Here is a 22,254-nt window from a genome sequence, read left to right on the forward strand (position 1 = left end):
AAAAAAAAAACCAGGGTGGACTGGGAGGTGGTGGTGGTGACAAAGTTGTAGTGGAGGGAATATGTAGTCTGCTTGAGGGGCTCTAGAGGGTGATCCTCTTGTTTCTGAGTATATTAAGTTCTGTGTGTTAGAAGATGCTCAGTCCCAAATTTATATAAACCAGAAATACTTGTGGGGGGGGAGCACAGCAGAATGGGAATGATAAATCTCACAGAATGAACCAGCACCATTAGGTTCTGGGTGCATGCTGGTCATGTTTTAAAAGGTATTAACTTCTGCCATTGTAGAACAAAATGAGCCAGAGAAAACAAAAAACAAAACAAAACAAAAAAATCTTGTATATCTCCCAAAATTAAGTTGAGTATGTTGAAGGGAATCTAGAGGTGGAAAATCCTCTAGGACCTGTCATTGAAATATGAAAGTCAAAAAGGAAGAATCTTAAAAATGAAGTGGAGGTAAAATATCGTAGTTAAGGTGGGAAAAGAGAAATAAATTGGAAATTTACATTCTGATATAAAAACAAGTTGTACTGGAAAAAGGAAAAAAAATAGGAGGGGTACCCTCTGGTTCTATATACTTAGATCCCTTGACTTCCCCTGGAGCTTTCCAGCACTGCTCGGCCAAGAACCTGTTCTTCCCCTGTCCCTCCAGCTGGTCTCTGGGGGAGGGGCTGCTGTGCTGACTCTCAGGTGTGTGCACCTGGGGGAGCTGCCCCGCCCCGCCAGTGCCGGGCTCAGTGGGAGCTATTGACCCCGTGAGGCCCCTGTTCTCTGGGGCCCTGCCACTCCCAGGCACAGGGTGATACCAGGAGGAACACCACCACTGGCGGTGGCCAGGTCCCCAGCCCTGGAGTCAGCTCCCGCAGTAACCACCGCAGCTCCCAGTCCGCACTGGCCTACGTGCTCCCGGGGTGGGGGGCGCTGATCCGCACAGCCTGGGGGCGCCGGGGGCAGGAGCTCCCCACTGTCCTGTGCCCTCCCTGCCTCTGCCTGTCCCCAGAGGGGGGGGGGACACAGGATCCTGGACCGTGTCCTCTGGGACCCTGGGATTGCGTTCCCGGGAGCCCCCAAGGCAGCAGGGTGCAGCCCCCTCCTCCCGGAGCACCCCCCCGACCCACCGGCTTCTCCCCAGGACCCCCGGGCGCGGGCTCCAGCCCTTTACTGAGCTCGGCCGGGGGTGTGTGGGCCGCTCTCTCCTGCGCCCCTCCTCGGGCGACCCCGGGAGACTGGAGGTGTTCTTGTCCCCTCTGCGGTCCTGCCGGGTTTCCCTGCTGAGCGCCTTTCCCTTGGGGAAGAATCCGGTGCAGATTTTTAAAGTTCCCACTTCTCCGGTGCTGGGGGCCCCCCTGTCCCCAGGCTCTCGCCACCCCCTTAGCCCGGCTCCACACGGGCCCCTCCCCCACTGGATTCTTTTTTATTTTTTCTCCACCTTCCTACCTTGCTAGAAGCGAAAACCCTTCTCTCTGAGGCGTTCTAGCTGTTCTCTTTTTAAATCTCAGGTTGAGTTCGTAGGTGTTCAGGATGGTTTGAAAGTTATCCAGGTAAGTTGGTGGGGCCCGGTGAGGTGAGGACACTACTCCTCCGCTGTCTTGCCCGCCCCCCCACCCCCGCCCCGCTTTTTTCTTTTAACCTTTATACTAACTTTATAAGTTAGTACCATTACCTTTACTGTATTTTTACCTTTCCTGTGAGATATCTTTCATATGTTTTCTTATTACTAATTAGCACCTTTTCTTTTCAGCTTGAAGAAATCCATCTGCCCTTTTATGTAAAGCCAGTTGGCGATGATGTACTTTTTAAGCTTTTGCTTCTCTAGAAAACTGTTTACCTCTTCTTCAGTTCTGAATGATAACTATTCATGTATTCATGGTTGGAAGTTTTTTTCTTCAGTACTTTGAATCATGGCACTCCCTTCTGGCCTGCAAAGTTTTTACAAAAAACATCTGCTTGTCCATAACAAGTTGTCTTTTTCTTGTAGCTTTTGAGATTCTCTTTTTTGTATTTGACTTTTGACATTTTAATTATAATATCTGTTAGTATGGGTCTCCATGGAGTCATCTTATTTGGAACTTTCTGGGCTTCCTGGATCCGGATATCTGGTTACTTCTCTAGGTTAAAAAAGTTTTCAGGCATTATTTCTTCAAATAATTTTTTATCCCTTTATCTCTCTTTTCTCTTTCTGGGATTCCTATAGGATGTTAGTCTTTTGATGTTGTTCCCCAAGGCCCATAAGCTATCTTCCCTTTTTTTCATTATATTTTCTTTCTGTTGTTCTGATTGGATGAAGTCCACTGTCCTATCTTCAAATTAACTGAAATTTTTTTTTTTTTTAAGATTTTATGTATTTATTCATGAGAGACAGAGAGAGGGGCAGACATATAGGCAGAGGATGAAGCAGGCTCCTTGTGGGGAATCTGATTGGAGACTTGATCCCAGGATTATCATCTGACCCAACCACTGAGCCACCATCAAGTGTCCCTAACTGAAACTTTTACTTTGTTCATCTAGCCTGCTGTTGAACCACTCTAGTCTGTTTTTAAGTTTGGTTATTGTAGTCTTCAGTTCTGTGGCTTTTAGTTGGTACTTTCTAGTATTTTCTGTCTCTTTGTTGAAGTCTCACTGTGTTCATTCATTCTTATCCCAAGTTTGGTGAACATCTTTATGACCATTATGAGCTCTATATCAGATAAATTACTTACCCCTGCTTCATTAAGGTTTTTTTTTCCCCTGAGGTTTTATCTTGTTCTTTTATTTGGAACATATTCTTCTGTTTCTTCATTTTTTCTTGACTTAGTTTCTCTGTATTAGAAGAAATATCTACCTCTCCCAGTCTTGAAGTGGTGGCCTTGTGTAGGAGATGAATGTTGCCATTCAACCCTGCCTTAGCTCTTGGTTTTCTCTCAGACCTTTGTAATTGTCTAAGCTACCTATTATATTTTTAATAGCTCCCGGTAGCTGAGGGTATGCCAAAACCTGTTGGTGTCACAAAGGGGAGGATCTCAACCAGCACCTAGATTCAGGCTAATTGGAAGATAGACCATCAGGCAGCAGCTATTAAAGTATGCAAGTATGCATAGTCCTTTGGGATTGTAAGCATAAGCCCTGTTGGCTACCAGAGCTAGACAATCTAGAGGTGCCTCTGGGCAGTAATCACAAGAATTGGGGCTCCAGAGTATTATGGGAGGTTTTTTCTGGGAGATGATAGCAAGCTGTTTCAAGGCAAAGGGTAAGTACAAAGATGGCATCCACTGGCTAAATTCCCTGAGTAGCTCCATAGGCCCCTTGGAAGAATGTAAATATAGCATCCACTAGAAAAAGAAAAAAGAAAGAGATTGTGCCTGTTGGCTAGAGCAAGGCAGTGGAAGAGTGTGACAATGCTGCCCACCAGTCTTTTTCCCCAGAGAGGGTTTCAGCAGGCTCTTAAGTGTATCAAATTAGATGTCTGCCCCTCAGGCCAATGCTTAATATAAGCAGGTGAACCTTTTTCACTTAAAGTCTGAGTGTATCAGCTGCTTCTGAGCTGGGCTCTGGGTGGTTGAGTCTAAGCATGATGTGAGCCCTTTGAGAGCTGTTTCTTAGATTGCTACAGTCTTATGGTGGGAACTCTGTTGGTTTTCAAAGCTCCATGTTTTGGGGGTTCATCTCTCAAGTGCAGATCTTAAAAGTTGGGATGTTGGATATGGGTTCAAATTCTGCTCCTCAAGGACAAGCTCCAGGTTTTGAATTTCCCTCCTGACTATAGGTCTCCACACTCCAGGTGAGGTTTATGGCAACTTATGGCAAGATTGTGTCCTTGCCTCTTTTACCTGCTTTGATGTGGCTTTTTTACCCAATGTGTAGTTACTGCTTAGCCAGGCTTTAGTTTTTTTCAGAGGAAATTGTTCCATAAGTAGCTGTAGATTTGGTATGTCTGTGGGAAGAGGTGAGTTAAGAATCTTCCTACATCACCATGTTGAACTAGAACCCATCTTTTTTATTTTTTTTTAAATAATTGTCTTATATTGAAATAATTTCAGACAAACAAAAAATTGCAAAAATAGTACAAAAACTTCTGTACATCCTTTGCCAGAAAGCTTTTTCAAGCTTTGCCAATTATTCCAATAATGTTTTTATAGCAAAAGCACCCAAGCTAAGATCAGGTGTTGCACCCAGCTGTCATGTTGCTCAATCCTCCTTGAATCTGGATCAGTTCTTCATCTTTTTTTTTTTTTTTTAATTTTAATTTTGTTTTTTGACATTCTTTCCCTGCCTCTCTTTCTGAAGAGTTAATCACTATTTTTAAATTAGCTTAATTAAATCTATTGTGTTTTATATCTTCACTGATTATATATGGAACTCTACTAATTTATATTTAAACTACATAAATGCTATCATACAGATGCAATCTTTTGTGATTAGGAATCTAATACTTTTTTTTTAAGGTTTTATTTATTTATTCATAGAGATGCAGAGAGAGAGAGAGAGAGAGAGAGAGAGAGAGACAGCAGAGGGAGAAGCAGGCTCCATGCAGAGAGCCTGACGTGGGACTCGATCCAGGGTCTCCAGATCACACCCTGGGCTGCAGGCGGTGCTAAACCGCTGCGCCACCGGGGCTGCCCAGGAATCTAATACTGTTGTTTGTCATGTCTGATGATTCCTTTTATGTCTTGTAGCTTCTTTTTTTAAAAAAAGAACTAAGTTTTAGTAATTTTTTAAAAAAATTTGCTTCTGTCACAGATCCTTGTGGTTATCCCTGGCCAGAGACCAATTTTTATATGAATTTCTTTCTGGACTTAGAAGTTCCAGGATTATTCAGATATTGTAAATTTGAAACCCAAACCTCCTGGAACACAAATCATGATGATACATTCTCTTGGAAGACCATTTTTCCTCTCTTTTCAGAGTTCATGCCATGACAGAGAAGCTTCTCTGTCCTCTTGGTGTGCTAGGGGGTACATTTTGTCTAATTTATCCTTTCACTGAGGATACACAACTTCCCAGAGTTGTTTTTTTTTTTTTTTTTAAGATTATTTATTCATGAGAAACACACACAGAGAGAGAAGCAGAGACATAGGCAGAGGGAGAAGCAGGCTCCTTGCAGGGAGCCCAGTGTGGGACTCAATCCCGGATCCTGGGGTCACCCTGACCTGAAGGCAGACCCTCAACCACTGAGCCACCCAGGTGTCCCAACTTCCCAGAGTTTTAATTTATGTATGTAGGGAGAGAGTATGAGGAAGGGCTTATAGTTTCTAATTTCTGCTTTCAGCAAGTGCTCAAAATTTTATCTTCAGTTATCATATGGGTTTAAACATTCCAGTACCTTCCTTACCTATCCCCTCCCCACTCTAGACAGGGTCATATTGTGTGCTCCAGGCTCTGATGTTCAGTTCCTTCTTTATTTCTGCTGTTTACGTATTTCCCTCTATTTTTGTAAGCTCAAGCATGCATTAAAAAAATTTCTTTCTGCATCTCACCCACCAGGTGTAGTGGAAGAGTTTTCATGTTATCTAGTCTGTTGGTATTAGAGACTGATTGTGATCAGCTCCATTAACAGAAACCTGGGTACAGTGACTTACCCAAATAAGTAAGCTTCACTTACTAGGCAGCTCGGGGCGGGGGACAGCTTTCTGTGTTTCAATTTTGCTGTTCTTAGCATGTAGCTTTCATCCTCTTTTTCACAAGATGGTTTCATATTTCCAGGCATCACATATATCTTTAAGGTTGAAAAAAGAAAGAAAGGTGAGGAAGAAGGTACTTGCCAACTGAGGCTGCTTTCTCTTTTTTTTAAATCAAGAAAATAACTTTTTCACAAGCCCCATCTAGTAAACTTTCATTTACGTCATTGGCCAGACCTGGGTCATTTGGTTTCTTATTATACAATAGAGTTTGGTAAATCCAATGTGCCCTGTTTAAAAATACTAATATTTAACAAGGCCCATTGTTATCCTGAACAAAACAGTGGTGCTCTTAGTAAGGAAGAAGGTAAGAATAGTTACAGGACAAACAACTATCAATCTCTGCCATGCTACTGAAGGGCAAGAACTGAAAATCTCCTGGGCTCTTTCTACTACATTGCAACTTCCTCTCAGTTTTTAGGATGATAAACAGAGCAGCAACAAAACTTGCAGAGCACGGTACAAATGAAAGTATGAAGCCCCCCAGTTCAAGGAGCAGGAGGAAAGTGCCATTCAAAGGCACTAAAATAAAAAATAAATTTTGTCTAATTTAAAATGTTATCTAGTCTGTGGTTTCCCTTCTTCTGTGGTTTCTTTTTCAACTTTCATAGTGTTTTTGTGTTTTATTTGCTATTGAACATAATTCTAAACAAGAAAAACTAAAAATTTAAATTGTTAGCATGAATTTACTATACATCTTCATATTGTATAATGCCAATTTTAAAATGAAAATATAAGAACATTTAACATGTATGCATAATGATCTTTTGATCATTGACACAATTTGTATCTCATAGGTGTATATGCATTTACATTTCATTATTACCAAAATAGTGGAAGTGTTGCACAAATCTAATTTAATTTCTAAAATTTTGTTTCTTGATATAGGCACATTGTACCATTATTCTCTACCTTTGGCTTACTAATGAGTGAGGAAAGACTAAAAGGAAGAACTATGGATTGCCCTTTCCTTCTGTCATCCTGTTCCATGGTGTAAGTGATTGGCAGTTTCCATACATACTTGCCTTGTACTCTGGTTGGTCTGTTGGAATTTTTTCTTCATGAAGTATTGCAAACACTGTGTGAGTAGGGAAGCAAGGACCTGCAGTGGACATGTGTATCCAAAAGTGCTGATATGGAAAGATCTCCAAGGTGTATTTTTTAAAAGAAGCAAGGTGCAGAACAATTTTTGAGTCCTCTGTGTAAATAAAAAAGGAATGTGTGTACTTATATAAGTACATTGTATATGCATAGCTTAAAAAAATATAAATAAACCACACTGATTCTTTTGGGGAAAGGTACAGTGGTAAGGAGTGAGAAGGGTTTGAGCTTTTCACTTTTCATTTGTATCTTCCTTTACTGCTTGGATTTTCAGTCTGTGTATGTACTTATAACATTTTCTATTTTTATTTTTTGGATTTTAGAGTAGCGGTTTTATTGATTTAATAAACAGTTCCTACTCATTAGAAATATTCAAACAGCAGGGGCACCTGGGTGGCTCAGCGGTAAGCATTTGCCTTCAGTTCAGGTCATGATTCCTGGGTCCTGTGATGGAGCCTTGCTGAGCAGAAAGCCTGCTTCTCCCTCTTTTTCTGCCCTTCCCCAACCCACTTGTGCACATACTCTCTCTCTCTCTCTCAAATAAAATCTTTAAAAAAAAAAGTGAATAGCTAAACCTCATGTATTTCTTCTATATGAGAGAGATTAGATACTACAAGATCCCTCTTGGAGTCATTAGAGTAATTTTGTATGAGTTTTTTTTTTTTTTTTCCCTTCTTAAAAAACTATCTGTTTCAACCTTAGACATTATCTGTTAAATTATTATATTAAAGGTGAGGTAATGGGAGCTCATATTTTTAAATTTTTCCTTTGTCATCCTACAACCTTACATAGCTTTTATTATTTATATTTTTCAGTCAGGAGTTAAACAGAGAGTCAGCATTAATGTCCAGTGTTATTGGAGGATGTAGGAAAGCAAGTGCTCTCATACACTGTTGGAGGAAGTATATGATCAAGATATTTGAAATGGTAATTTACATATTTGTCAAAATTTACAACATATAAGCTCTTTGACTCAGAAATTCTATTTATAGAAATCTATTCAAAGTCATGTTTATGCAAAGATAAGCAAACAAATATTGTCTTGCAATATTGCTTTTTTCCCTAAATTTTTGTTTAAATTCTAGTTAGTTAACATAAAATGTAATATTGATTTCAGGAGTAGAAATTAGTGATTCATCATTTACATATACTACCCAGTGCTCATTGTAATAAATGCCCTCCTTAATACTCATCACCCATTTATGGAAAAAATCCCTAAGCTATATTCTTAAGGGGAAAAAGCAAGTCATATAACATACCTACAGTGTGATTCCATTTATTTATTCATACACCTACATAGGTACACAATGATACACATAGAGAAAGAGACAAAGAGTGGGAAGGGCCTCAGAGGATAAAGGGGGAAATTTCACATTTAATCATACATACTTGGGCAGCCTGGGTGGCTCAGCGGTTTAGCGCCACCTTCAGCCCAGGATATGATCCTGGAGACCTGGGGTCGAGTCCCACGTCAGGCTCACTGCATGGAGCCTGCTTCTCCCTCTGCCTGTGTCTCTGCTTCTCTTTCTCTCTCTTTCTCTCTCTCTCTCTCTCATGAGTGAATAAATAAATATTTTTAAAAAATCATATATACTTAATAACTACTCTAGGATTTTACAACAGAAATGCATTCATTGTATAAAAGAGTGAGGAAGGGGAAAATAAACAGAATTCCAGTTTCTTCTGAAAAATTTATTATGTGAGAACAAGGAATCTAATTAATTTTGTCTGGTATTTCATGTTTAAGAATTAATATAATAATTAAATCTGCATTATGTTTCAAATGAAAAATTTTGATGCAATTCACATGACTTAGATATCAGCCATTATTATTAGCCAACAAGCCAAAACATTCCCTCACCTCAAAATGACATAATTTCTTTCCTATTATGCTTAGGATCTTGGAATAATTTAGCTCATCACATCATTTAATCCTGAATAAACGTGTTATTGGCAGCATTACTCTCAAAGCATTTGTAGAAATATCTTGCCCTTTATGCCCATGTTTTCACTAGGAGGACTAAATACTTATTCCACTATAAAATAAGGCCTGATTTTAATTTTATTTTGTACTTCAGTTAGTGATACTACTTTGTGACTTGGAATGAAGATAAACAAGGAAGATTAAAATAACAAGTTAAATTAATGCAACTTACACTAGCAATAAGCTTTCTATCCTGAAAGGTACATATCAGTTATTAACTGATGCTTTGAAGTATGGAAGTAAGAGAGGTATGGAGGTATTGGAGACCCAGTCATCAGAGCAGTAGAAGTTTAAATTCTTAAGCTTTCGAGAAAAATTTCAAAAGGACCCACTTAACCTGTTGCTCACCAATCAGATCAACTAGCAGATGCCTATTATGAGCAACCCCTATGATATATTCGGTGGATACCAACAATAAAAGATAGTCCCTTCTGTCAAAGAACAGGCACACATAACATACTGAAAGTCAAATCTAAGAAAGCTTAGCTTTGAAGGCATTTAAGTGGTCAGTGGAGTTATAGATATTCAGAAATCTTGCTAAGAAGTACAAAATATGATCCTCGTGCTCTGGGGCAAATAATCTGGTTTTATTCACATGCAAAGAAAACCTACACTGTGAGGCTGTGTATTGCCAAGTATTAATTGAGTAGAAGAGAGAAGTGCTATGGGACATCATAGAAGGGACATATTATTACTCCACTATACATGAGGTAGTCAGATAAACCTGACAGCATGGGAAAGAAGACTGGGTTAAAGATGCAGACTCTAGAGTCATTTACATAGATATGATAGATAAGGTTTCCATCTGGAGATGTACAGAATGAGAAGGAAAGGAGGATTAAAACCTAAAGAAAAGGGATCCCTAGGTGGCGCAGCGGTTTGGCGCCTGCCTTTGGCCTAGGGCGCGATCCTGGAGACCCAGGATCGAATCCCACATCGGGCTCCCGGCGCATGGAGCCTGCTTCTCCCTCTGCCTGTGTCTCTGCCTCTCTCTCTCTCTCTCTCTGTGACTATCATAAATAAATAAAAAATTAAAAAAAAAAAAACCTAAAGAAAATAGTAAGAGTGTGTGAAAATGACAGATTAAAAAAATAGAACATCCAGAAATTTAAAATACATTTAAAATAAACATTTAATGGACTGATAGCTTATTAGATACAGAAAAAGAGATATTAATAGATGGAAGAGAGTTCTTAGGAAATTATACAGAAGGCAGCATGGAGAAATAGGGAATGAAAAGTATGAATTAAGAAAACTGAGGCGAGGGGTACCTGGGTGGCTCAGTCGGTTAAGTCTCTTCCTTCGGCTCAGGTCAGGCCTGCGATAGAGCCCCATGGTTAGACTCCCTGCTCAGCAGGGAATCTGCTTGTCCCTCTCCCTCTGTTCCTCCCCTCCACTCATGCTTTCTCTATTTCTCTATTTCTCTCTCAAATAAAATCTCTAAAAAAAAAAAAAAAAAAAAAAAGGAAGAAAGAAAGAAAACTGAGGAGAGAGTTACTATCCAGCAAAATTTCCAGAAAGCAAGATAAAAAGGAGAGAGACAAGTTTGATGAAATAATAGTTGATAATTTCCCAGAATTGTTGAAATAATGTCTCAAAGTCAATAATCAGGAGTGTCAAGCTGAATAAATAAAAAGAAATACACCTTAGACATGTTGCAGTGAAATTGTAGTGCAGCAAAGAAAAAACCATCACTTTAGAGTGCCAAATAATGGCACCTTTCAGATAAAGGCTGAGAAAATTTACCTCTCCCAGACTGTCACTGAAAGACTAAAATAGTTACATCAATGTTTTACATTGTTGGAAGATGTATTCATATACATTGTGTACATATGATACATGTACAGTGTAGTAAGTGGTAAAAGTATTAAAACAAGCACAGGAGTAAGAAATGTATCAAAATAGTGATTATCCATGGGAGAAAGGAAGAAAATAGAATTGGAATTTCATTTGTACTTCTTAAGCTAGTATATATGGGTATTCATTATATTCTTATTTATGTGTTTTTTTTGTTTTTTAAGAGCATGAGTAGAGGAGGGGCAGAGGAAGAGGGAGAGAGAATCTTATGCTCAGCAGCTCAGAGCCCAACATGGGGCTCCATCTCATGATTCTGAGATCATGACTTGAGCTGAAATCAAGTCAGTTGCTTAACCAACTGAGCTACCCAGGCACCCCATTATTTTTAAGACTTTTTTTTTTTTTTTGGTCTACTTCAAATATATTTAAAAAGGCAGGAGAAGGTTTTAAGAAAGAGAATGAACTACAGTATAAAATATATAAAATATTGCACCAGAAAATGAGACCAGGAAATTCCACAATTTTGTATTCTAAAAGGCCATGGAATGTGGTCCAGAGAATTATTTTCCTAGGGAAGGGAGAATGGAGACATCCTTTACAGTCTGCCTACATCTACCCTTTCTCCTTCTTTCCTGTTATAATAGAGGAGTTGTCCTTCTGTCCATTGAAGATCAGGCCTTTCTCTGTTCTGAATCCTATCTCTCCCACCTTTTTAAGACTCCTGTATTTAGGGATCCCTGGGTGGCGCAGTGGTTTAGCACCTGCCTTTGGCCCAGGGCGCGATCCTGGAGACCCGGGATCGAATCCCACATCGGGCTCCCGGTGCATGGAGCCTGCTTCTCCCTCTGCCTATGTCTCTGCCCCCCCCCGCCCTCTGTGTGACTATCATAAAAAAAAAAAAAAAAAAAAGACTCCTATATTTATCCCTTTTCTTTCCTATTATTTTTGTTCTCTCCCTTTCTACAAGTTCCCTACCAGCATTTAAACATGCTTAAGTCTCTCCTAGTTTTAAATTCCTAAATAGCCACAAAACCAAAACCTGCCTCTATTTACTCTCACGATGTTATTCTAACCACTGCCTTATTTATCTCCCTCCCATGTGAGCCAAACATCTTAAAAGAATTATCTCCAATTTGTGTCTCCATGTCTATACCTCCTATTTACCTCTGAAACCACTATAAATGTAGCTCCTCCCCACCCACCAAACAAAAATTACTCTTCTAAAGGTCACTAGTGATTTCTCTTATTCTTTTACCATTACTTGGTATTTTGTACCACTTCCTTCTCATTCACCATCATGATAAATGCAGTATTTAGAGAGGATTTGCCATATTCCAGGCACTGTGTTAAGTACTTTATGTGCATTATTTGTTTTCCATATCTCTCTTCCTTTGGCTTCTATGACATAATATTCCTGTGATTTTCCTTCTACTTCTCAAGTGGATATTCTTCAGTTTCTTTACTCATCCTCATCTCTCTGACCTTTAATAGATGAAGTTCCTCAAAGGCATCATCTTTATTCCTGTACTCTTCTCACTTTATACCACAGATAATTGCCTCCATTCATGTATACAGAGATGACTACCTCTTTTATTTTCATTTCATCCATTAATACTTCAACATGTAAATCTTAAAAAGATAATAACTCTTTTTTTTTGGTAAAATATAACCATAATACCATTATTGTACCTAAAACAAAACTAACTGTAGTTCGTTAATATTAGCAAATAGTGAGCAACTTTCCAAATGTCTTATATCATAAAATTTTCTATTTTTTAAAAATTCAGGTTCTAATCAAGTTTTTCCCTTGATTACAAATCTTTAATGTTTCTCAGTATTCTCAGGATGAGGAAGAAAATCTGTAACCTGTCCTATAGATTCTGCATGATTTTTTCCTTGCTTATCTAGTCAGCAAGATCAATAGAATCAAATCTGGAAATCTAAATGTTATGTATGTATGTATATATTTATTTTAAAAAGATTTTATTTATTTATTCACGAGAGACTCAGAGGCAGAGGGAGAAGCAGGCTCCATGCAGGGAGCCAGATGTGGGACTTGATCCTGTGACCCCAGGATCACGCCCTGGGCTGAAGGCAGGCACTAAACCGCTGAGCCACCCAGGGGTCCCCTGGAAATCTAAATGTTTTACATCCAGTATTTTGAGTTGACATACATATGATAATATTAAGTAAAAAAGGGAACTGAAACCCTCTTGATGAAATTTGCATCTTTTGGAGTATGTTTTGACCAAAAGAAGGGAGTTGAGAACTGATGAGAGAAGTGATACAGCTTGCTCATCTAAGGTAAATGGAAGGGCTTTAGTAGACATTATCCTTGGACAGCCTGCCATGTGTGCTCCACAGCAAATTCTCAGGGTTTGGGGGAAATCTAACACAGTTGAAACTGTTTTCTGTGTTATCCTTGGACAATCTCCACAAGCGACTGACCTCTTTGCAGCTAGTTAATTAGTTTACCTTTCAAGATATGGAAGCAAAACTCGGTCTTCCTAAACTATCTGCATATTTTTTTTCCTCATAAGTACAGTTCTTTGTTTTTCCTTGACAATAGTCAAGTGACGGTCTCCCTCTATATTTTGTTTGCAGATAAATAAATGTCTCTGAGTTATTCTTTGGTAATAAAGGCTTGGTCTTGCTCTCAAATCTGTTATTTCTTTACTTTCTCACCTCAATTGGTCAAGATGGAAATACGTATTTTCAGGGTTTTTTTATTTTTATTTTTTTTATTTTTTATTTTTTTTGTCCCTCACCCCTAGTTCCTTTCTATTTTCCAGTTCATCACTCGGATCTGAATCTACTTTCAAAATACATCTTGATAGCAACCACTATAGACGGAGCCCAAACCATCTATCATTTGGACTACTGAAATTCTCTCTCAGGTGTTTTTTTTTTTTTTTTTAAGATTTTATTTATTCATTCAGAGAGAGAGAGAGGGAGGGAGGGAGGGGCACAGAGACACAGGCAGTGGGAGAAGCAGGCACCATGCAGGGAGCCCGACGTGGAACTCCATCCCGGGTCTCCAGGATCACGCCCTGGGCTGAAGGCGGCGCTAAACCGCTGCGCTACCGCGGCTGCCCGCCCCCGCCTTTTTAAAAAAAAAGATTTTATTTATTCATTCATAGAAATGCACAGAGAGAGAGAGAGTGTGTCTCAGTTGGTTCTAATTGTTCTTTCTACATTCACATTCATCTCCTTCCATTTTATCTCCCCACAGGAGTCAGAGTGGGTTGTTGTTGTTGTTGTTTTAAAGATTTTATTTCTTTTATTTCTTTTATTTTTTTGAGAGAGAGGACAAGTCAGGGAGGGAGGGCAGGGGGAGAGACAGAAGGTCAGCAGGGAGCCCGATGCAGGTCTTGATCCTAGGACCCTGAAATTGTGACCTGAGCAGAGGGTATATACTCAACTGAGTGAGCCACCCAGGAGCCCTGCCAGAGGTTTTTTTTTTTTTTTTTTTTTTTTTTAAAACCTATTACTCATCACATATCTCTGCTTAGATACTTCAGATGGCTTCCATTATATATGATAAAATGATAAATCATGAATCCTTAACGAGGCCTACTTTTTCGCAAGGCCTGCTTGATCTGGCCCCCATAGACCTCTCTAAGCTGATCTGGTACTGTGTGTTTTCCTCATAGTTATAGACACACTGCCCTTCTTTGAATTCATTTGGCAGCAAATCTTTTACTACCTCAGGACCTTGACACGTGCTATTCCTTCTGTCTTAAATCCCCATTGCTACATTAGAAGTTGGCTTACATATTACTTCCTCAGGCCCTTTGTGAACTTCCTACTAAGTTAAGGATTCTCTTCTAAAGTCCTTTAAACTCTAAACACATTTTATAATTTTAATAGCTTGTAGAATAATTTGTTTAATAGCTTATTGCTTACTAGTCTATGAACTCCAAAAGGACAAGGATCATATCAATTTTTTAAAAATTCTGTATAATAAGTGCCTAGCATGTAGCAGGCACTAAATACTTATTTTGAACAAATGAATGAGAGAAGATATATGATAGCATTTAGTACAGTGCCTGACAATAAGGCAATGCTCAAGTTGATTTCCCTTTTTTATTTGAAACATTTACATCATATATTGGCCTTTAATGGAATGTTATTAGTTTTTTTTTTTTCAAGTTATGTATTTTAAATCTTTTAGATGGCTACAATCATTCCACTAGATGTCAGGCTAACCTAAAAAATTATTTGCTATAAAATTAAAATACTATGATTCCAGTGTTTAATTGAGCTGTTGTTAGATAATTCCTATATTTTTAAATTAATGAAGAGAGAGACTGTTTTTGTAGATGCTTTTGAAATTGAGGTTGTAATGCTCTATGATTGTATATTGAGGACCAAGAATGTAATCCTCCTGTGCTGTAGAAGGTTACAGGGACTTTGGGTTCTTTATCAGAGGATTAAATCCTATCAGTAATAAAATATTCATAAAATATAATAAGTTAATAGTGGATGATAATAATTATTTAGCACTAACTATATGCCAGATACTTTGCTAAAAGCTTGTTTTATCTCATTGAATCTCAATTAACAAATTAGGTCAGTAACTAAAAGTATCTCAGTTAATAAAACCAATCCTGTGATATAAAAAGTATTACTAATATTATTTCAAGAACTTGAGTTTGGAGAGGTTAAGCAGGTGTTCTTTAAAACTCTAGGAGAGGGAGGCCTGAGTGGCTCAATTAAGTGTTTACCTTTGGCTCAGGTCATGATTTCAGGGTCCTGGGATCCCGCCCCATGTCAGGCTCCCTGCTCAGCGGGGAGTCTGCTTCTCACTCTCCCTTTCTCTACCTCCTGTTCATACTTTCTGTAGCTCTCTCTCTCTCAAATAAATAAAATCTTTAAAAAAAGACAAAAAACTCAACATATCATAATTCCTTATAAAAAGAATTATTTATAAAAATAAAGAAAAGGGGAACTTGTCAACATTCACTGCTACTTGGAATTCAAGATTTTGTTTATGTGACATAAAGAAATGATGTTGTTTAGCAGAAGAGATTAGGATTAGGAAGAGATTAAGGGGTGGAAAGAGCATAGATTTGTAATTAGACTTTCAGTATCAACATTTAGCTTTAGTCTGATCTTGGGCAGATTATTTCATATCTTTGAACCTTAGTTCTGCTATCAGTTAAATGAGGATAAAATATAATGCCTACTTAGAGTGCTAAAGTAAGGGCTAAATTGGAAAATGTGAAAGTGTCTACTACTTTTTGGTATGTAATAAGTTGTAGTTCAGTAAATAAACTTTTATTACTTTTGTTACAAATGTCCCAACCTGAGAACAACAGATATTAATTTTGTGGCTACTATGGGTAAAAAAAAATTCTCATATTTTGGTCATGGTAGATGAATGTAGCAATGTCTAATAAAATAGCAATGTCAAATCAATGCCTGAATGACCAAAATTTATGAATAATTTTCATACAAAGATTAATTATTTAACTTTCAAAATTATTGAGGGTATTTCCATTGAGGAGTAGGAATTAAGACTGTGTATCTGCTAGGGGTCCTGGGTGGCTCAGTTGGTTAACTGTCTGACTGTTCAGGTCATGATCTCAGGGTCATGGGATCAAGCCCTATATTGGGCTCCACACTCAACAGGGAGTCTGCTTGAGATTCTCTCTCTCCCTCTCTGCTCCTCCCCCTCTTGTGTACATGTCCTCTCTCTCTTTCAAATAGATGAATAAATCTTAAAAAAAAAAAGATTTCTGGGGATCCCTGGGTGGCGCAGCGGTTTGGCGCCTGCCTTTGGCCCAGGGCACGATCCTGGAGACCCGGGATCGAATCCCACGTCGGGCTCCCGGTGCATGGAGCCTGCTTCTCCCTCTGCCTGTGTATCTGCCTCTCTCTCTCTCTCTCTGTGTGACTATCATAAATAAAATAATAATAATAATAAAAATTTAAAAAAAAAAAAGATTTCTGTATCTTGTAGTTAGCATTTTTTCAAGTATCTTTGGTGGTTGGCTATAATAGTGAAAGAGGTAGAGAGAGAAATGAGAATCATCATTTTCTTCCCATGTTTATTACTACTTACCATTTATTAATACTAGTATATTGCTTCTTGCTTATTTCTCATGAATGGCCTCCCAAATCGTGACATTTCAGTCTCCTTTACACAAGTTTGAAAGATGAATACTCCTAAAAGTCCAGCTCCAACCATATCAAAACTTGCTCAAGCATCTGCAGTTTCCATTGCCTACCAAAGAAAGTATACACTAGTCTTGGTTAGACTCATGCTGTAGACTGTTTCCCTCATTTTTATTGTGTGTATGCCCTCATATCCAGAGCTGGATCAAGGTATGTGGGCACACACAAACTACTGTCCTTAATCTGACTTTATATTGTAAAAATATTCATAAATTTATTTAATGGGGCTGTAGTGAAATAGATTTTTTTAATACTTTAAGAATTTTTTAAAATTTAGGAAAATACAAAGAATAGTATAACAATACTTTTATTCCTCTATATAGAATTAAACATTGTCAATTTTTTAATCATATTTTAGATTTTTCTTAAAAGAGCCAAAACATTACTGTTTAAGCCTTAGGGACCTAAACCAACACCCCAGTTCAATTCAGCTTTCTAATTCTGCTGATGCTTCCTCTATGAAGAGTTTAATGTATCTTCTGTGTAAACAATTTTTAAAATACTTTTACTTACTTAAATATGGTATATGTTGTGTGATTTTAGTTTATGTGTATGATACCATATTGTATCTATCATTTGCAATTTTCCTTACTCATTATTTGAAATCTCTTCAATATAGATTGGAAATAAGTATAATTTATTTTTTTTTTTTTTAGCTGTTACATAGGCCCATGTCATGAATAGGTCACATTTTAATTGTCTAGTCCCCTACTGCTGGATACTTAGATTGTTTCCTGTTTTTACTGTTAAAAGCCATGCTGTAGTGAATGTCTTCATGTATCTTGGAACACAAGTATGAATTTCTTCAGGGGTGATTGGGTGGCTCAGTCAGTGGGGCATCTGCCTTCAGCTCAGGTCATGACCCCAGGGTCCTGGGATTGAGTGCTTCTCCCTCTCCCTCAGCCTGCCACTCTGCCTGCTTGTGCTCTCTCTCTCTCTTTCCCTCTGTCAAATAAATAAAAAAAAACCTTAAAAAAAAGTTTCTTCTGGGTATCTTCTATGTGTTCATACTTTTTATTTTACCAAATACAGCCAAATTGCTGTCAGGAAAAAGTCTCTATTTCCTCCCATCTTCATAAAAAAATATTATTGGGTGGAAATAATATTATCTTGTTGTTTTTTAAAAATCTGCATTTCTCTACCTTCCAGATTGTGACTCTTTTTTCTAAAGTGGTTGGCCTTCTAATTTTCCTTCTCTATGAATTGACTGTTCATATCCTTTGCACATTTTTTGTTGTTGAATTGTTGATATTTTCCCTGTCTCCTTTTTTGAGCCTGAAAATATCTTTTTCCTATTACTATAAACTTTAGTGTCTAAATTGTTTTTTTCATTAAGCTATCTAAAATTTATGTCTAATCCAAATCCAAAGAACTAAACTCAATACTGAGTATCCTTATACATGGATGTGATGTGTTTCTTCATTTATTCAGATCTTTAAATATTTTCTTTAGTAAAGTTTTATAGTTTTCTGCACAATAGTCTTCTACATTTTTGGTTAGATTTTTTCCCCCTGGATATTTTATCGTTTTGTTCATATTGTGAATGAGAATTTAAAAATTACTATTTCTACTTTATTTACTTATAAATAAGAACATTATTGAATTTCATACATTGGATTCTCATATTCATATAGTTTTGGTTGCATCTCTCAGGATTTTTTTTTTTAAGAATTTATTTATTTATTCATGAAAGACAAAGAGAGTGAGAGAGGCAGAGGGAGAAGCAGGCTCCATGCAGGGAGCCTGATGTGGGATTTGATCCCGGGACTCCAGGACCACACCTGGGCTGACGGCAGGCTAAGCTGCTGAGCCACCCAGGGATCCCCCCCTCACGATTTTCTGTGAAGATGGTTATGGTTGTTTCTTCTTCTTCTTTTTTTTTTTTTTAAGGTTTTATTTATTTATTCATGAAAGACACAGAGAGAGTGGCAGAGACACAGACCAAGGGAGAAGCAGGCTCCACGCAGGGAACCCAACGTGGGACTCGATCCTGGGTCTCCAGGATCACACCCTGGACTGAAGGTGGCGCTAAACCTCTGAGCCACCCGACATGCCCATGGTTTTCAAATAATGACAATTTTGTCACTTTCATCATTATATTGTTATACTTGTCTTTTTACATTTGTTAGTGCCTTTAGCATAATATTGATTAAGAGCAATGCTAGTAGATGTCTTGGTACATTCCTGATGTTAATGGGAATACTTCTCATGTTTTCTAGAAATCATGATGCTTGATACTGAATTGTCTAGATATTTGTTAAAGTTCCTTTTATTTATTTTTTATTTTTTTTTTATAAATTTTTATTTATTTATGATAGTCACAGAGAGAGAGAGAGAGAGAGGCAGAGACACAGGCAAAGTTCCTTTTAGAAACCAATTCTTTGTTCTTCAAGTTTTTCTCTTAAAAATCATGAATAGCTGGTGGAATATGTTAAATACCTTTCTGCATCTATGGAGATATTCAGAATTCTTTTAACTGGTTAATGTAGTGAACTGCTTTAATAGGGTTTCTTTTTTTTTAATTTTTATTTATTTATGATAGTCACAGAGAGAGAGAGAGAGGCAGAGACACAGGCAGAGGGAGAAGCAGGCTCCATGCACTGGGAGCCCAATGTCGGATTCAATCCCGGGTCTCCAGGATCGCGCCCTGGGCCAAAGGCAGGTGCCAAACCGCTGCGCCACCCAGGGATCCCTAATAGGGTTTCTTTTTTGTTATTATTATAAGTTTTACTTTTTTATTATTATTGGTTTCTTCATTTCATTTGAAACTCAAGTATAGAATTCAATTAATAATTCTCCTTAATTGTGGATACCCTATTATCATTGGTGCATGACTCCTCCATTGGATCATTTTACTTATTTTTTATCTTACTATCCACAACCCTATTCCATTTATTCTATCCTCAAAGACTTTTGCTTTAAGGTGTTTATAATATATCCTGATAAAATAAAGTGTTATTTTTGTGTATGTCTTTGTGTTAATTTATATAAATGGTATTGTCAGTATTGTCTTATAGATCATACTTTGTTTCAGCTCTTTTCACTCTAAATATTTAAGATGTATTTTGTTGCTGTATATGCATATACTATATTACTTCTAAGTGTAGTACGGTATTTTAGATTCTGTATCCATTGCATTTGCTTATCTGTTATTCCCTTAAGGATGGACACCTAAAGTAACTTTCAACTTTCTGTAACTACAAAATAATTGTAAATATCCTCATGGTAAATATCCTCATGTAAGTTGCCTTTTGGTTTGTGTGTTAGTTTATACTCAGATGTGTGATTGTTGGAGCATAGGATAATATATATATATATGGAATTCATTAGGTATTGTCAGATTATTTTCTGTGATACTGCTTCAGTTACACTCCTCCAGTAGATGATGAGATATCATTTCTTTACTTTCTTACCTACAACTGCTGTTACCTGATTTTTAATTTTTATTAATCTGATGGATGTTAAGGTTTACCTCAATATTACAATTAGTATTTCTCTAATTCTAGGGCATTTCTCTGATTTCTGCACCTATTTGCCTTTGAACTTCCTTTAAATGATTTGCTTACTTAAATCCTTTGCCTGTTTTTCTATTGAGATTCCCTGTCTTTTTGTTATTCATTTGCAGCTGTTCTGATGCATGCCAAGTATTGAGCTAGTTTTCCTAACACTATCTGGACATTAGTGTGGTGTGACTTTACTTTTCTGATAGCTCTAAAAAGAATTGTTGATTTTCAGTTATTTAGCTTTTTTCTTGTTGTGAGGATGGGATGATAACCCCTAAGCTCTTTACATGTGAGACCAGTGCTGTTGACTTTTTATAGATTGACTTTGTGTTTGGTAACTTTGCAGAACTTTCCTACTGGTTTTAATTATTGTTAATTCTAATTGTCATTAGATTTTCTATGTCACTTTCAAGTAATTACAGTTTTGTATGTTTCTTTCCAGTTATTGTATCTTCTATTTTATTTTATTTTATTTTATCTTATTTTTTTAATTTTTATTTATTTATTCATAGAGATGCAGAGAGAGAGAGAGAGAGAGAGAGAGAGGCAGAGACACAGGCAGAGGGAGAAGCAGGCTCCATACAGGGAGCCTGACGTGGGACTCGATCCAGGGTCTCCAGGATCACGCCCTGGGCTGCAGGCGGTGCTAAACCGCTGCGCCACCCGGGCTGCCCCTATTTTATTTTATTTTATTTTATTTTATTTTATTTTATTTTATTTATTTATTTTATTTTATTTATTTTATTTTATTTTATTTTATTTATTTTATTTTATTTTATTTTTAATTTTATTTTATTTATTTTATTTTATTATTTTATTTTATTTTATTATTTTATTTTATTTTTTTATTTTTTTTATTTATTCATGAGAGACAGAGAGGGAGGCAGAGACATAGGCAGAGGGAGAAGCAGGCTCCTCCTCACAGGGAGCCTGATGCGGAGCTTGATTCTGGAACCCAGGGATCATGCCCTGAGCCAAAGTCAGTCAACTGCTGAGCTACCCAGACGTCCCTCCAGTTATTGTATCTTCTATTCTCTTTTTTTTTTTCTTACTGCATAGGAATCTTTGCTAAGTGACTGCTAAAGTTCTATGAATCATTTCTCAGTATAGTGGTCATTTAGATAAGAACAAGTTATCTACTGACCCTTTGAGATTTTCATGGTTAAAATAATTTTTAAATGATTTATAGGCTCTTAAGTGATTTATTTTCTTAGGAATTTAGAATTTTCCGTCTCTGGTGTCAAATTTCATATCTCTACTTGAAGATTTAAAACCTCTTTTTAATTTTGAATGACCAGAATTTAGACATTAAGGTTCACAAAGTTTTCATTTTTAATGAGAATGGTTGAATTATTATATACTTGCATGCATGTATTGAGATGATAATTTTTCTTTTTAATGTATTAAGTGAATTTTGTTGATTTTCTAATATTAAACCACCTTTGGATTCTTGGCATAAATTCAACTTGGTCATAATACATTTCTTTAAAAGTTATTAAAATGTATTTTGTTTATTTTTATTATATGTTATTTTTATATATTCTTCTGGATTTGACTTGCTAATGTTTTATGATTTTTTTCACTGACTTTTTCAGATATATAAAATGCTTCCTTTCAGACATTCAAAGAGTTTTTAAAATCTTTCTGCTTATAAACAAAGGATTTTCTTTTTCTTCTTCTTTTTTTTAAATAGATTTTATTTATTTACTTGACAAAGAGAGAGCACAAGCAGGAGGTGTTGCAGACAGAGGGAGAGGGAGAAGCAGGCTCTCCACAGATCAGAGCCCTGGTGCAGGGCTCCATCCCAGGACGCTGGGATCATGAACTGAGCTGAAGGCAGACACCCAACTGAGCCATCAGATGCCCCACAAAGGATTTTCTTGCAATATAACAGTCGCTCTTTGTCTTTCTCAGAAAAAAAAAAATCACACTATTACTGTATTAATAGCTGAATTTACATTTTACTACAAAATTGTATGTTTCACAGTTAAATTCCTGAAAGGCTGTGTGTTGATTCAGATCACCACTATTAAGTG

At 37.3% G+C, this 22,254-nt stretch overlaps 1 long non-coding RNA gene across 3 annotated transcripts in view; it reads left to right on the forward strand.

Annotated features, from left to right (window-relative positions):
• LOC112640940 (uncharacterized) overlaps nucleotides 1-22,254 on the forward strand; it is a 93,481-nt gene that overhangs the window by 15,075 nt on the left and 56,152 nt on the right. For 2 of the 3 annotated variants that reach the window (XR_004816337.2, XR_004816336.2), the window contains exon 2: nucleotides 6,542-6,646. This is a non-coding gene — a long non-coding RNA (uncharacterized LOC112640940). Of the gene's footprint in view, nucleotides 1-6,541; nucleotides 6,647-13,327; nucleotides 13,433-22,254 lie in introns of all 3 variants that reach the window. The other variant, XR_004816339.2, reaches the window with a different exon arrangement.

Source organism: Canis lupus, chromosome 6 (assembly GCF_003254725.2).
Source record: "Canis lupus dingo isolate Sandy chromosome 6, ASM325472v2, whole genome shotgun sequence".
NCBI lineage: Eukaryota > Metazoa > Chordata > Mammalia > Carnivora > Canidae > Canis > Canis lupus.